Source organism: Pteropus medius, unplaced genomic scaffold, assembly GCF_902729225.1.
Source record: "Pteropus medius unplaced genomic scaffold, Ma_sr-lr_union100, whole genome shotgun sequence".
Lineage (NCBI taxonomy): Eukaryota > Metazoa > Chordata > Mammalia > Chiroptera > Pteropodidae > Pteropus > Pteropus medius.
Window position 1 is genome coordinate 1,020,981 of NW_024354501.1, and position 14,779 is coordinate 1,035,759.

General features: G+C 49.9%; 1 long non-coding RNA gene across 1 annotated transcript; it reads right to left on the reverse strand.

Moving 5' to 3' along the window:
- Nucleotides 1–1,866: 1,866 nt before the first annotated feature.
- LOC120595322 (uncharacterized) lies at nucleotides 1,867–14,515 on the reverse strand. The gene is made up of 3 exons (XR_005650790.1): nucleotides 14,357–14,515; nucleotides 13,556–13,652; nucleotides 1,867–1,939 (listed from the first exon to the last, which is right to left on the reverse strand). It is a non-coding gene; the product is annotated as an uncharacterized LOC120595322 (long non-coding RNA).
- Between the last annotated feature and the right edge of the window lie 264 nt (nucleotides 14,516–14,779).

Sequence of the window (14,779 nt, forward strand, 5' to 3'; positions counted from 1 at the left end):
TTTTTCTTCTATGAAAATTAAATGAGCCATTCTTATTATCCACTTGATTAAAAATCCGAGTGACATATGACAATGCTGAAGCCAAATTAATATGTTCACATATAAGAAAACAGGAATTTTAAAAGGTGTAATTGTGGTAAATGACACAATATGAACTTTACCGTCTTAACCATTTTTAAGTACATGGTTCAGTAACATTACGTACATTCACACTGCTGTCAACCAGTCTCTGAAATTCATTCATCTGTGAAAATGAAACTCTGGGCCCTTTAAACGACCACTGACTGCCTTTTTTCCCGCCCCCTCCGTTGCCACTAAACCCTCCCCTATGTTCTCATCAAGGATTTTTATAGGTTTGGACCTTATATGTAGGTCTTTGATCCATTTGAGTTGTTTTTGTATATGGTAAAAGGGCCAAATTTTATACTTTACATGTGGATATCGGTTTTTTCAACATCATCTGCTGAAAAGACTGGCTTTCCCCCATCGGATGACCTCGGCACCCTGGTCTTAAGCCACCTGACCATTCACACAGGGTTCATTTCTGGGCCCTGTATTCTACTCCGTTGGTCTACATGTCTGGCTCTATGCCAGGCCCACGCTGTTTGAAGTACTGTAGCTTTGTAATAAGTTTTGAGATCAGAAACTACAAGAGCTTTGTCTTTGTTCCTTTTCAGGGGGGCTTCGACAAATCAGGGTCTGTTGAGATTCCATATGAGCTCTAGGCTGCGTTGCTGTCTTTGATACTGACGGGCTACGTCCTTGGCCAAACTTTAGCCAGGTTCCTCTGAGCCTTCTTCTCAGGAAGCCCTCAACCTTGACCCGTGAAAACGACAGACGCTCAGTATACGTAATTGTTTGCATCCCTCTCCCCATACATTCAAAGATTTAAACAAACACGATCACTGTTTCTAATAGCTCAATCCCCAGGATGTTTCCAGGCTGCGGGAAGAATTGACCATGTGTCTGGCCGACAGGTGAAGGCAGGCCCCCAACCCACTCTTTTTCCAGCATTTACTAAAATGGTGTCACACTTTTTTGAATCCTTCCTTTGTCCCTTTCAGATGTATATGTACCTCTTCTGCCTCAGGGAAGTCTTTTCAAGGACTCGAACGGTTTTCCTTTGAAATAAAATTGGGAAGGCCAGGGCTTCCGTCTCCCTGTCTCTGCCTGGAACAGAACCTTCACTTCAGGAAGTGTCAGCAGCGGACCCGATGGCCCTAATTAATTCACACTGCCCAAATCTGGGCCACTTTCTCCCTCCCCTACCTTTCCTTCATCCTCTCTTAAAAATGCCCACTCCCTTCGGCTGAGTTCATTTCACACGGGGCCCTCCTTTCCCGCTGCGATAATACATCGCTACATATGTGTTACTATGAAATATTACTGATCACGGTTCTGTCTTTGCCACCTTAAACGGTGTCTGGCTTTGCCTGCCCTCGGCGAGACCACTAAACTGATGTTTTGCCACCAAACTGCGTTTTGAGGGGAGGGAGGAGACACTTGGATCTCAAGTTTTACTTGTGAAATCTTGACATGTCAGTAAACATCGTAAAACAGTTTCTTTGATTTGGGAGGCTGCCGCTTGCTATTAATAGGCCACAGCTTGCGGCCACCCCCGCCCCCCATATAGAGACTATTAGGACAGCTGTACAGTCACCAGGCCAAAGGTGACATGCCGAGGCCATTTTTCATGGTGGTGTTCAAAGGCTGTACTGTGGCAGGGCAGGAGGACAAAAGGAAGAGGCGGACGACCCCCCCGAAACGCGGGATGGTTCTGCTACTTACGGCTGCAGCGGGGCTTCTGCACCGCGGGGCGACATTCGTGGACCTGGCTGCCCCGGCGTCCAGGGCAGCCAGGTCCACGACTTTCCGGGCCTGCCGCGTACCGCGCGGCTTTGGGCAGGCTTCTCAACGTGTCTGGCCTCAGAGTTCTGATCTGCAAAGCAGAAGCAAGAGTCCCGATACGGTATTCTGACACCAGGGTGATGATCCACGTGGGTGTTAACCTAACCGCACGGCTGAAGTAAGTGGGCTGGGGTCACACGCAGGGCTGCTGAGTGTGGGAGCTGGGTCCCAGCGCGTACCCTGTCCCCGGGCTAACCCCTCACACCCGGCACCGGCCCCGTTTTCTGCGGGCGCCCCAAACCGATTTCCCCACCCCGATCCGCGCAGGTGGCCGCGCTGACTCCACGCCCAGAGTCCAGCGGTGCCTTCCAGCCAGTCCAGAGCAGAGCAGAGGTGTCACTGCCCACCACACCACTGCCAGCCAACTTAAGAGACACCTCTGCTCAGAAAATAAGAGAAATATTGACTGAGCAGACGTGAGTACCAGCTGCCTCTTTAATTCTCAGGGCTTTCTACGAGGTGTAACTGTCCTCATTGTGACAGAGCACCTGACGACATCGGGGGTTTCGTAAACGACTAGCAATCTGCAGTCTAATACGAGGCACGAAGCAGAAAGCCTCACAGCCACGTCCCCAGGTCTGTCATCAGCTCTTTACCAAAAGCCGCATTTTAGGCCTGTGTAAGGCTGGAAACAGCACTTGGGGTGTGGTACCGCCTTCCTTATCGTCTGTGTGGGAGCCCAGAGCGCCCCCCACATGCAGAAGAAGAGGAGGGGTGGCAGGCACCGCGCATGGCTTCACTCGACATCTGTCCCGCGTCGGCGAACAGCCCTCCAGGCCTGGTGACGGGAAGGGGGCGGTGATGCCAGCTCGCATGCACACAGGGCGGCCCTGGACAAAGTCACCCCACTGAGCATGGGCCACAGAATTAGGGACAGCGCCGAAGAAAAAGGCAAGGGCACAAGGAAGTCATCTGAACTTGGCCCTTGGCCCTTTCATCCTCCTGACCGCAAAACGGCGGAGGTCCTTCCATGTCACGGCCCACGGGTGAGGGCTGCCCACTACGGCGGGCACTCAGAGGGACCCTAACCTGCCTTTCAGTGACTTCCTGTTACGTGTGGCTGATCAACTTGCGATTATGAAGCAGTTCGAGTAGTTTTCTATTTCTAAGAGCAAAAGAAAATTATCATCAAAAGAAAGAGAGACCAGTCCGGCTCATCATCTCTGTCTGTCTTTTTAAAACCCTCCAGTTTCTTCCTCTACATGGGAGAATCGCCTTGCCCCGAAAATGCCACATTTTATGCAGTTCGTATGGAGCACAGGGCTGCTTTTTACTCGCAGTAAAATGAGGGTTAGTGGTCTACCAGAGTGAAGATGAGGGGTCGCTTTTTGACTGAGCTCTGCCCTTCGCCTTCCGTGTGGAGCTTTGGGCCCCAGAGCCCGGGGCTGCAGACTCGCACTTGGGAGTAAAAATACCTGCAAAGCAATGATGCTTTTGCCCTGCTGGTTGCTCACACCTCATCACTACAAGGAACAGTTGCTCCAGAAGGGTTTTTAGACCATTACATCGAGGATTTCATTACTCGCATAGCGGACGACGCCGAGTCTCAGAAACACACCCTGTCAGCCTGCGGCCTTGAACTGTGTCTCCCCCGGTCTTGCTTTTGCGTCTCCTGCTGGTTTCATGGGAGGAAACGCCGCTCAGTAAAGACCGAGGGGTCCAACCTTCACTGTCCAGGACGCACGGCAGCCTGTCCACGGACAGGCGTCGAAGCCTCCGCCTGAAATAGTGGACGCCAATGAATCAGCTAAATGCCACAAAGGTGGATAAATGCCACTTCTGGAAAACACTAAAACGGGAAAGATGCAACGTCTGCCTCCCCTCGGGGACAAAAAATATCCCATTCATTTTAGTAAAAAGAGATGTTTGACAAGATCATCACTGCAAAGCTCCTTTAAACAAAGATGATAAATGCATTCCGAGAAAGGAATGGGAAGCATGCACGACACAAAAGTAGCGGTCTGGCTGTAGGGGACATTCATGTGACTTGAAATAGGAGAATTTACACGCAAGTTAAAGACGCTGCAGCCCGACAAAAAGCAAGAGCGAAGCCCGCAGGGCGACGCCCGAGCGGCCGCGCACGGCGTGTCCTTCGCACGCTCGGTGGGGACCGAGCCCGGGGGGTGGGGACAGTCCCAGCTGACTGACCTGGCCAGCGAGCCCCGGGGAGGGGCGGGCGCTGGGAACCTGCAGCGGCGGCGCTGCGGGGGGCCAGCAGCGGGGTGCGGCTCCTGGGGGGCCCGAGGCCCCGCGGGGGAGGGTGGGGTCCGGCGGGGGTCGCACGGAGCGGGTGGGTCTTCTGCGCTTGCGCAGGACGCGGCCCCCGAGGCCGCCGGGCGCCCTGCGGCGCGGGCTTCCGCTGGCGAGAAGGGCGCGGAGTGCGGGGGGCGCGGGGGGCAGGGCGAGGCACATTGGGGGCGCTTCCCCGGGACCCCGGGCGGTGGCGGGGGACGGCCTCGGCCCCTCGGGGGCGTGGGCGACGCGGCGTGGGCATCCTCTCCAGCATCCTCGCGTGCGGGTGCAGAGGGAGGATGGGGGCGCTGGGGGCTCAGCTCACACACGGGGAGGGGTCGGGAGCCGGGCGGGGCCCGCGCGCGGCGGGCGCAGAAGGACAGTAGCCGGCTTGGGGGCGGCGCCGGCGCAGGTGTCGCGGCGTCTCGTGTACCTGGTGCCCGCTTTGCGCCTCCGCCTGCGGCGACGCGCGGACGGTCGGGGCGCGGCCGCCCCCGCTCGCCCGAAAACGCTGCCGCGCTCGCCGCGGGGTCCCGAGGTCTCGTTCGGGGGACGGTCACCCGCCGAGTTACACGCGGATGCCGAAGGCGCGAGACGCGCTGCTCCCGCGGGCACGAGCCCCGCGGGACGTCCCGGCCCCTTCTCGGGACAGCGGGGACGGACACGGGGGGACCCGCCGGCCCCCTCCGGGGAACGGGACCCGGACACCCGGGACCCCGCGGCCGCGCGCACCCGGCTCGCTCGCTCCCGGCCCGCCGACCCCGAGCTCCTCACGTGTCCCCACGGGCCGCGCTGCGCGCCCCCTCCCCTCCCCGCGTCCTGTCGCCGGGCGCCCGAGCGCAGCTCTGCAGCCACACGTCAGTCTCCCAGGTTCTCCGAGACCTGGGACACGTCACCCGTGCCACCCCTCTGTGACCCCTCACGTGCTGGACACGGCGACATGAGCCCAGCCGGCAATGCGGGGATCTCGGGTTCTGCATCGCTTCGTTCGTCGTTCCCTCCCGTCACCCCCGATTTCTGCTAATGCGAACGGAACCCAGCGTCTCCCTCCCCTGCCCCCCTGTTCCCCGAGGGCTGGACCAGCCGTCTGCAAACCTCGTCCGTGTTAAATTGCACAAAACAATGAATGGCTGTCTCATTGTCTTCACCTACATTCCTGCCTACTTCCCAAAAAACCGCAACTCCCACTGAATCCGGAGAGGATTTTAACTTGAAGTTTAACACGTTTCGTTTCTTCCCTTCTGATCTCAGGGCAGGATGTGAACCCCGACTTCCACCTCAGCCTCTTTCCAGCCTCCCCATTGCAAACCACGATTCGAAGTCCCCCTAACGGACCAGGATGCTTCTCTTCCCTTCTGCACCTGCTCTTTCTTCTGGGAAATTTGCACTGTGACATCAAGTAAGATCTTGGTCACCGAGAGTCAGCTCTGTTACGATAGCTCCAATAAATATTTCAAACTCCTTATCACTACTATATTTTACCAATTTTAGAGCTTATTTATTTCTTCAGAGTCTGTCGCAATCCCTGTTAGCCTGGTGGCACCCATCCCGTGCTTTTATTAACCTGGCCTGAAAGAAAGTGACAAGAGAACAAACCGTGCAGGGACAGGGGACAGAGGTGAGGACGACAGATTTCTCAGTAGAAACAAGACAAGCAAGATGACAGTGTACGGATATTGTTAAAATACTAGAAGCCGAAAATTGTCCATGGACGCTGACGACAAGGACTGTTCGGTTTCAGGCAGAAGGGACACAACACCCACTGGAGAGCCACGTCTACACGGGCGAGGGGAGAACACGGGGCCTGGAACTTCACGGGCAAGTACAGAAGATACATTGCCTTATTTAAATGTTAGCACATAATGTACCGTTTAGACTAATTATAAGGTCCCGTGGGGTTGCTCGCATAAATGTCAACTATATTACAACAATTTCGCAAGGTTTTAAAGAGCAAAGTGGAACGATACGGTTTTAAGGCTTTTACGCAGTACACGAAGTGGTAGAGTATCATGTGCAGGTAAACTTGAAAAGTTAAAAATGTAGGCGATAACCCCGAAATCAACCACGGTACTAATAAAAAGTTACGGACGATAAGCCGCTAAAGGAGACGAAAATGGAAGCATTATGTAACATATTATTCCAAACAAGGCAGAAAAGAGGACCAAAAAATATGTGTAACAAGTGGAAAAATGATTTAAATTTAAACTAAGGATAATTTTCAATGTCAAGGGTCTAAACACGGAAACTCAAAAACAGATCGTCAGCTTGGACTTAAAAGTAAGAGCTGGCGATCTGCTGCCTGCAGAAACGTAGTTTAAATATCGAGGTACAAATAGGGGGAAAGTAAAAAGATTAAAAAAAATACACAATTCTATCAAAAATCAGAAGGAAGCTTTAACGGCCATATTAATATCATTCAAGGTAAATTTTACACTAAAAATAATATCGGGGATAAAGGTGGCTATTTCATAATACTATATGTCAATTTATCAAGAATACATAGTAATCCTAATCCTTTACGTACCAAATAACAAATCTTCAAAATGCATGCCAACTAGAAAAAACCGTTAGGACCTCAAGGAGAAATAGACAAATCCAAATTTAGACTTGGAAATTCTAATACCCCTCAATATTTGCTAGAACAAACAGAGAAAAAAATAAATACCGGTAAAGATATACACTATTTGAACACTATCAACGAATGATCTAGTTGACATTTATACATTTATATGCTTCATCCAACAGCAGAAAAATATATATTCATTTTAAGCGCACGTGGAACATTTACCACCATAGACCATATTCTGGGACAAAATAAATCTAAATAACTTTAGAAAGATTCAAGGCATACAAACTCTAATGTCCACTGTGGATCAAATCTATCAGAAAAGTAGGAACAGCCCTAAGCCCAAATAATGTCCTCAACTTGATAAAGAACACTTATAAAACCTACAACTGATGTACTTAATTGTATAAGACTGATGTTTCTTCTTTAGGCTTGAAACAAGGCAAAGGCGTCCACACTCAACAATTCTTCAGCATAAGCTCTAGGTGCTTTAGCTAAAGCAGTTGAGCAAAGAGAAATTAAACAAAACTCACACAGGCAGGAAAAGAAGAAACGAAAGTATTTTGCAGATGGTGTGCCTCATCTCTCGCTCCACGAGAAAATGCTAAGCCCCTGTGTTAAACACACAACTCGACCTGCAGGCACGGGGGTGGCGCAGGTATGTCCACCGACAGGACATACGGTGCACATAGATGCCACCTGTCCAGAGATGTCACAGTAGTCCCCACCGCCATCCTCATCTCTTGTCCCAGAATTGGAGGAATATAAAAGCCTCATTTTAGCGGCTCTGTCGATACCGTCAGTCACCGTTAGCTAAACCTTTCACACTGTTTTCATGAAGTTTCTTAGGGAGTGACACATTTGGTGGACAGATCACGGAGCACATATTGAGGATGGAGGGAAGGAAAGTGGGAACGAGGTCAAGACTAACAGGACGTTCCTGAGCTTTCCTCACAGTCCACGTGAGGAAAGCTTCCCAGAACTGGAAGTTCGATGTGATAAAAATAAATACTGATCGTATCTATAAGAAACTAAAGTAAGGTTTTTCTTTAACACCAGAATTTCTTAAAGCAGGGTCAGTTAGGGTCCACTGCATCTGGGCGCAGCTTACACAAACCCCCACATACAAGCTTCCCAGAGCGCCTTGCTCAGTGTTTGTCCCTAAACAGCATCTTTGTGCTTTGCTTTCTCTTGCCCTATTTTCTGGTTTATTGGCGCTCCGTGATCTGTCCACCAAATGTGTCACTCCCTAAGAAACTTCATGAAAACAGTGTGAAAGGTTTAGCTAACGGTGACTGACGGTATCGACAGAGCCGCTAAAATGAGAGAATTATGTACTCTAACTTGAAAATGAGATGCCCACTTTTTCAATATGAAAAATGCTTCTAATATTGTCACATGGAACATCGCTCATGTACATAGCTGGAAATAATAGGACTTGGAGAAGGATTTGCGATTAGGTATTAAGGCTACGGAGATGCACATACTTTTACCTGGGCCTTAAAATTTTATAAATATATATAAAATAGGCCTCTAGCACAGATAAATGTACAGGATATGTGTATTTTGGCCGTAAGAGGAAAACGTACTAAATACTAGATATACCTATCAGAGAATAATGGTTGATTGGGTAAACTGACTATGGCGTATTTTTACAACAGATTACTATGCAAACATTTGAGACTCGATTAATTAATTACTCAATTTTTAATATACCCAGAGCACAGGCGGGCAGGACAATGAGAAGGCGTTTATGCTTCTCGGCGGTGAAGAGGGTGGTGGCGTGGAGAGAATGAAGGTGCCAGCATTTGACGATGTCACAGAACACCTAGGTAACCTTCCTCCAGTGGGTCGCACGACCTGCCTGACACTCAGTGTCCTCACCTGTGAAGCGGGTATAACAGTAATACGACCAGGTATTTTTGTGAGTAATAATGTTCCGACTAAATAAAAGGACACTGACAACGTATGTGGCGATCCCACGATACAGAACATCTAGCTGAAAAGAAAACGATGATCATTTTATGGTTTTACGTGTAGGCGTGAAAACGAAAACATCTACAGAATAAAGCACCTGTGTGTTTCACAAGCATAGGTCTGAAGGTGTGAAAATTATCATCGAAGTATCAGCGTTGGCGGTTACGAAGCGCCAGAGCCCGTTATGTAACTTCTGTCTGTGTATAACTCGAATCTTTATCCACGAAATTCTTCCTTCAAAAATTAGGGACACAGTGGCTTCTGGTCAAGACAGCAGAGCAGGTAAATACTGTGCTTACCCCACACCCCATGGCTTCCTCAGAACTACAACGACGGAGCAACCATCATTGAGAAGCACCTGAGGCCCAGCTGAACAGCAGTCCTACAACTAAGGACACGCAGAAGAAGCCACATGGAGACTCATAGGAGGGTGGAGACGCAGGATGGGCTGGTCCCACATCCACGTGTGGCAGTTAAAGACTGGGAAAAATGTCTCGACTGTGGCAGTCCCCCTGGAGGAGCGAGGGGTCCCAGTCCCACACCGGGCTCCCCCGCCCAGGGTTCCAGTGCCAGGAAGAGAAGTCCCCACAACCTCTGGCTGTGAAAACCAGTGGGGATGGCAGCCAAGTGGGAAGGAGGGCAGCTGGAGTCTCAGGAATCCTCTTAAAGGGCCCCCGTGGACTCAACGCTGACAGACTCACTCACCCTGAGCTCCAGCGCCGGGGCAGCAGCTCGGAAGGCACCGGGGACACATGAGGCGGAGCTGAGCTGTCCGGCTTCAGGGTGAGGGCTGGAGGGCTGGCTTTCTCACGGAAAGAATGTTGCAAGAGGCCGTCATTCCTTTGCTGAGCCCTCCTCCCACGCACAGCCCGCACGCACGCACAGGTGGGCACCGTATCAGAGTCTCCATCAACCCTGCTGACGCCATGCTCCCCGCACAGGTGATTCCCTGAGACCCCGCCCCTCCCACCTGCACTCCCTCAAGCCTCCTCCAGTGGCTTTTTCATACAAAAAGCCTGTCTTGGCTAATGCTACGGACTTTCCTAAAATCTCTGAAAGGCCCATAAACCCCAAACAAGCCGCATCTGGCCTCCGCGTGCCCCGCACCTCTTGCTGAGCAGCCCCTAGCCCGGTACTAGCAGCAGAGGCCTCAGTTTATAGCTTGGCCACCCGAGGCACTTCCAAGCCCACTGTGGGTGGCAGCCGTCTGCAGATTGTTTGGTGGTTCATGCCAGATGGCCCCGGGCAGGGCACAGGCTACAGCTGAAAGTGGCCTGTGGCCGGGCCCTTCCCAGGAGGCCCCAGCTTGCATGCCCGGTGGCTGGCTTCAGTCTGAGCTGGAGCACCACCCAAAGTCACCGCTGAGGACGACACACCCAAAGGACAATCTGGGCAGGCACCAGAGCCCAGCTACAGTGAATGTGCTCCAATAGGGTCAGCCCTACACAACAGCTCATAGTCACGGCCCGTCCTCACAACCGATCAGCCCAAGGGTCAGTCCCTCCCACTGACGTGCAAACAGCAACCAAGGCTCAACCAACAAGAGGACACACAAAACCCACACAAGGGACACACCTGCAGCACCCGGCTCAGGGGACCAGACTGTGCCATTGGTCCTCACAGGACACTTACTACATAAGGCCACTCTGCTAAGACTGGGACGCATAGCAGCCCTGCCTAATACATAGAAACAGACACAGGTTGGTGCTGAGAATAATCTGATAGTTGCCAGATGGGAGGGTGGTGGGGGGCTGGGTGACAAAGGTAAAAGGATTAAGAAGGACAAATTGGCAGTTACAGAATAGTCACAAGGATATAAAGTATAGCTCAGGGAATATAGTCAATGATATTGTAATTGCCGTGTACGGTGCCAGGTGGGGACTAGACTTATCGGAGGGATCATTTCGTAAGGTGTATAAATGTCTAACCACCATGCTGTACAGCTGAAACTAATACTATCAACTGTAACTGAAAAATAAAAATTATTTTAAGGACGCTGATGGCATCGAACGCCGGCGAGTATGCGGAGTCACGGGGACTCTCATTGTTGCTGGTGGCAGTGCCGAATGGTGTGGCCACACTGGAACACAGCGTGGCGGTTTCCTGTAAAACTAAACATTCTCCTGCCATGTGATCCGATTATCAAGTTCCTTGGTATGTACACAAAGACTTGAAAATGTGTTCGCACAAAAACCTACACACGGACGTGTTTTGCAGTGTTATTTATAACTGCAAAAACTGGCAAGCAACCAAGTCGACCTTCAGTCGGTGAACGGATAAACGGATACAGCCAGAACATGGAATATTGTTCAGCACTAAAGGAATGAGCTATCCAGCCATTGAAAGATGGAGAAAACTTAAATTTTCTCCACACGACTTAGTGGAAGAAGCCAATCTGAAAAGGCTCCATACTGTATCATAACAACTATGACATTCTGGAAAAAGCAAAGCTGTGTAGACAAAAAGTTCAGAGGTTGCCAGGCGTTACGGGGGAGGGACAAACAGGCAGAACAAGAAGGACTGGAGGACGGCGAAACTACCGTAATACATGATGATGGGTATGTGTCACTATAAGCTGGTCCAAACTCGTGCGCACACAACGCCAAAGGCGAATCTTAATGTAAACTACACATTTTGGAGGATAAACTATGTGTCAGTGTAAGCTCATCAGTTGTAACTCATGTAGCACTCTGGTGGGGGGCGTCGATAATGGGGGAGGCTGTGCATGTGTGGGTGCAGGAGGTACGTGGGAATCTACTTTCTGCTCAATATTGCCAGGAACCTAAAACTGCTCTAAAAATAAAATCTATTTAACAAAGTAAAAAAAGTTAGAAACAGCAGAATAATAACGTACACGCTGCTGAATAGTCTATAAAGGAAGATTATAGGGTTGAGAGTTGAACAGACATACTAAATGTCACATCAGGAGTTTCACGTTATTGGATTTCCCCCTGCTTCTGCTCCCCTTTATCATTGTTAATGAACTTCTATAATAATTTTTTCGAACGCAGAAGACCAGAGGTAAGTTCCAAATAATTTAAAGTGCGTAAGAGGGAGAGCGGACCTTGCTTGTTTTGTGTGATACGCCAGAGGTGGGTGTCTGCGCAGACAGAGGTGCCTGAGCATAGGGAGGCGCAGGGGCTCAATGTGAGACAAACGTCGGAAGCCCAGCAGGTGCACGGTGAGGTCAAGGGGCAGAGGTCACAAGCAGGAGGGGTCGCCAACAGGAGGGGTTCAAAAAGCATCGGCGAGAAGCCGGTTTGAAACTCATCAGACAACTTTAAGTTAAACTTAAATGGAATGTGAAAGACTGGGGTAAATGACAGAGGTTTCGATGCAGAAGCGAGGTTTTACGCGGGCAACCATCGCAGGGTTTTTCAGGTAACGCGTTAAATTCTGGGAGAAATTTTGCTCCCGGAGCCGGTGCGGTGGACGAGAGAGTCTGAAACCCTCAAAGCCTCCAACGGCCTTAACTAACGGGGCTTCCGGGCAAACGCCACACGAGCCCCAAGGCCACAGTCACTGCGAACGGCCGCGAAGTCCTGACCAACGGAATTAGGCTGAAGCACGAAAAACAGCTCTAACGTCAGAAAGGAAGACTATGGCCGACTGCGGACTTGTGGGCAGACGTAAACGTCGATGGGTAGGAAACCACACTTCCGCATTGTCTAGAAAAATCCGATTCCTCTAAACGCCGAAACGCGAACCCCCAAAGCCCAGCGGCCGAGACGACCCCGGACCGCCTCGGCGGCGGCCCGTCCGCGCGGAACAAACGGCCGCGGGCCCGGCTGCGCGGGGGCCTCAAACGCGGGCGGACCGGCCGGAAGCCGCGCGGACGGAAGCCCGGAAGGACCAGGACGCCGCGCGGGCCGCCGTCGCCGCCTGTCACGTGGCCGGGCCCGCGCCGGGAGCGGATCGCAGTGCGGCGCTGGACTGCGGGGCGGGCGGACGCGGGCGCCGGAGACCCGAACTCCGGCCGCGGGCAGCCGGGGCCGTTATACGTCAAGGGGGGGGGGGCGGAAAAAAACACTACCGGAAGGCCGTTTCCGCCCCGCCCCATCCGGTCCACATCCTCCCCGCTCCACAGCGCACGGCACCGCAAGTGTCAGGGCGCAAAGCGAACTGTTCCCGCTGCTCTGTGGGCGAAGCGTTTCAGGTCGCTTTGTCGAGCCCTACAGTTTGTAGGTTCTGTACAGGTTCTTACGGGTCATTTCTCAGATGCTGCATTTGACACATTGAGAAGTTCCAAAGTGGCACGTGCCTTAAGGTACTTAATCAGATGTCCCAGAACCAGCGAAAGCGCAGTACGAAGCAAATGCTCCAGAATGGTAAAAGTAACACTGCCCCACAACTGAGTGTATTTCTATACAATATAGAACTCGCCTTAATACAAACAGACTTTTAATTAAAATCCACAACCTCCAGTGGATGGATAATTTAAAAAATTTAGCATTATCAGCCATTCTTTCATAAAATAATCTTAGATTCTCCATCTTTGCCATTGTATGTACATAAATCCCAGGTGTAATAAAATAGTGTTTTAAATGGAAACTATTTTTTATATAGATGAAATCCAGAAATAATAAAGATATTTTTTCTATAAAACTAGTGTTTAGGTAAAATAGCTTGAATAAGACTACAAATAGTCAAACATTTAGAAAATATATCTGTAGTGTAGTATTTAGTGTAAAACTCAGAATACAGACTGACTCCAAATTAATAAAAACAAAAGCAACCTAATTTTAAACACATTAAATCATACGAGGGGGTCGTTTTCAAAAGATAAAATAGTAACAAAAGCCATGTTAGCCTGATGGGGAAAAGATGAATTTGCCAATATTCAGGTTTGACAACTGCATACCTGGTACTTACATGTTTTTACGGTAAGATATATCTTGCCGTACCCTCTTTTGGACCCTCCACCTTTATTTTTACTAAAGGGTAAAACTTTAGTCCTCTGCGGCATTTTCTGCAAAAGTGAAAAATAAGAGAGTAAATGTTTATCAGTGGGGCATAGACAAAATCAAGGGTGTACAGAATTTGAAATACAAAATGCTAAGAAAAATAATGTAGCTGTATATTTAGTGACATGGAAACACTATAAATAAAAACCACTACAAATAAAACACTATAAATAAAAATCGATATAAATCAAAACACCAAATAAAAATCAATTTGGAAAATGTGAATATCACATATGTATTCTATTTATTCCTACATATTAAATATACAGAAATTATATAACTGTATATTCGGTTGGATATATTTGAAAATGTTATGAAAAATCTGATACCTATGTTGCTTTCTAAATCTGCATCCAAATCTATATATATAGGTATACAGATATAGATTCTAATATATTTGTAAATGTCCTGAAAAATCCAAATGTATACACAAGTTTATTTTTTACTTTTATTATTTTTTTTTTAGGCGAGGCAACCCTTGGTCGACCTCGCACATTGCAAGGACATTGTCAGCTTACTATCCCTTATTTTTTTTTTTACGCCTACAGCACCTATTCTTCCTAGGTGGTCTCCCATCCAAGAACTAACCAGATCCGACCCTGCTTAGCTTCCGAGATGGGCCGGGATCCGGCTTGTTCAGGGTGGCGCGGCCGAAACTGTGTACACAGATTTAAAAGGCATTGTGGAATGAAATAGAAAAAAGAAATACCGTAGATGAATCTTTTAACTTGGAAACTTCCGTAATTAAAGCTATTCGAAGTCAGCTTCTCTTCATTATGTAACTTACAAGGTATTGTAACCCTGTCCATCGGGGTTCCCCGGACTGTGGTTTTCCCGGGACGCAGATCTCTGTGCTTCCATCAGCCACGCCCCGCGGCCGCTGCCGGGAGCCCGGGTTCTCCGCGGTGTCACGTTTCGCGCCCACACTTCCATTTTCCGATGGTAGATGGCGCTGGAACACGGCTTTTGGGAAAGTCGCCTGCAATTCTGACACCCGCACCTCCCATGCGAGTGAGGTCAGCGTTCACCGGGAAAATCTCAGGGTGGACAGGTTTTTGGAGGCCGGATACCGACTTCGATTTTCGCAGGCAGATTTCGGGGCTTCGGCAACAGGGGCGCAGAGGGTTCTCTC